Raw genomic sequence first — 2,409 nt, forward strand, 5'->3', positions numbered from 1 at the left:
GGAGGTGAGATGAGAGAGACACAGGAACTCACCCTGTCCCTGCAGCTGCCTGAAGCAGGTATGACCTGGGAAACAGAAGAGGCGACCAAGGGCAAATCTTTGTTATCCCATGGTCAGGACATTCTAATTACTGAATTGTGAGTGTGTTCACATCTTAAAGTGACTACAGGATTGTCATATAAGAATGAGTAGAGAGATTGTGGGATTGGATGAGTCTCAAGATGGACAACCGGGATTCTATAGGAAAGGCCTACTGGTGGTTTGGAGTTTCTCCTCCTAAATCTGGAAAAATGAACATGAACATCCTTCACCAAGAAGAGCTCAATGCTCAGAAGAAAGGGAAATTGAAGCCAAAATGGAACAGAAAGCCAAGCAGAATCAGGTGGCCAGCCCTCAGTCCCCACATCCCAGCAAAATCACAAATGCACACAACTTTTCCTGCCTTTCCAACAAGTTTGCCAACAACAGTAGCTTCTTGCAGCAGTTTTTGAAGTTGCAGAAGGCACAGACCAACACAGATGCCGGCCCCCACGCCCTAGGCCAGCGCGCCCAGTGCCTCTTCCAGCACACTTACCCCCAGTGCAGGGAAGAGGTCCCTCCTTATCAGCAGGCGTACAGGCCTGGGGCTGGCCAGCTCCCTGGTCCAGGTGATGAGCTCTCGCAGCCAAGCAGCTGCTGGTGGCGCACCGTCTGAGTGTCTTCCAGTACCCCGAAAAGGAGGAGGAGGACTACGAGCAGTGGCTGAAAATCAAACTTTCACTCCCAGAGGGAGTCGAGACTCGGAAAATGATAGAGAAATTGGCCCACTTTGTGGCAGAGGACTTAGAAAAAGAAGCTATGGAGGATACAAGGATAACCCGGCGTTTGCATTTTTGCATGGTAAGAATAGCAGGGAATTCCTCTACTACAGAAAGAAGGTGGCTGAGGTAAGAAAGGAAGCGCAGAAGTCCCCAGCAGCCTCTCAGAAAGTTTCACCCCCAGAGTACGAAGAGGTCAAGAACCTTGCAGAAAACCTGGCCAGGTTCATAGCAAGCAGGGATCCCGAGTGGAAACCATCGCCCTCCAGAACCACCACGAAAACCAGGCATTCAGCTTTCTGCACGAGCCCCACAGCCAAGGGTACAAGTGCTACTGACAGAAGCTGGAAGAGTTCCAGATAGCCAAGGCCGGCTCCACAGGCAACCTCATGGCACATGACACGGCCTGAAGCGCAAGTCCCCTCCTGAGGCCTGTCAGGGTCCTTGACCCCACCCACCACCTGCCCCGCCCCCGGGACGCCAGACTCCCTCCGCAACCACCGTGAAGAGAAAGCGGAAGAGCTGGTTGGGGGCCTGAAGAGGACAAGGCCGAGCTCTCACCTGCTGAGCCGGTGAGGGACGTGGATGCCTCTCCCTCACCTCCGTCAGTTCAGGACCTCAAGGGGCTCGCTATGAGAAGCGGAAGTCCATGGGGCTAGTGGTGTCACAGAGCTGTCGGGCACCCGGAAGAAGCCGCTGAAGGAGCAGCAGGAGATGCATCAGACGTACGACGTGATCATGGAACACAAGCGGCCACGCAGGACATGCAGCTGCTCTGGGAGAAGACGGTGCACAGCACCAGCACCGCTACCACAGCGACGAGGAGGTGGACAGCGAGCTGGGCACCCAGGAACACCAGCTGCTGCGCATGGAGATGGACACGACGAGGGAATGCACCGAGCGGCTGACGAAGATGGGCCGGGCCAAGCACTTCATCGGAGACTTCCTGCCTCCAGGCAAGCTGAAGAAGTTTATGGAGACCTTCAAGGCCCTGAAGGAGGGCCGCGGGCCTGAATACTCCAAAGTTCAAAGAGTGCAAGCTGACCGAGGAGAACTTCGGCTACCAGATGCTGGTGAAGATGGGCTGGAAGGAGGGCGAGGGGCTGGGCTTGGAGGGCCAGGGCATCAAGAACCCGATCAATAAGTGCACCACCACAGCGGATGGTGCCGGCTTTGGTACCGACCGGCCGGCTACGCTCTCCAAGGAGGACGCTGAGTACGAGGCCTTCCGCCAGAGGATGATGCTAGCCTACCGCTTCCGGTCCAACCCCCCTCTCCCCCGGAACAATGCCAGACGGTCTTTTTACTGAGTGGTCTGGAAACACATACTTTCTGGAAACTGTCCCTGGTCTGTGGAATGTTCCGGCCTGCATTTCTGCCCACTCCTCCCGTTGTCATGAATGCCATGCCATGTAATAAAGTCTCAGTGCTTATCAAAAAGAAAAAAGAAAAGAAAGAATGAGTAGAGAAATCATGGGACTTCTAGAGTTTTCCTCCAGGGAGAGGAAGTTATCATCACCAAATGAAGTTTAAACACACAGTGGTAAAATTATTTTTATTTAAGCTGTGTTTTTGTCGCAATCCAAGCACCACACTTGTTCAGCACAGCAGA

At 53.9% G+C, this 2,409-nt stretch overlaps 1 pseudogene; it reads left to right on the forward strand.

Annotated features, from left to right (window-relative positions):
- Window positions 1–209: 209 nt before the first annotated feature.
- LOC105716225 (SURP and G-patch domain-containing protein 1-like) lies at window positions 210–2,107 on the forward strand (annotated as a pseudogene).
- The last annotated feature ends 302 nt before the right edge of the window (window positions 2,108–2,409 follow it).

This window comes from Aotus nancymaae, unplaced genomic scaffold (assembly GCF_030222135.1).
Source record: "Aotus nancymaae isolate 86718 unplaced genomic scaffold, 86718_ANA_hifiasm-v0.15.2.pri h1tg000064l_1, whole genome shotgun sequence".
NCBI classification, from domain to species: Eukaryota; Metazoa; Chordata; class Mammalia; order Primates; family Aotidae; genus Aotus; species Aotus nancymaae.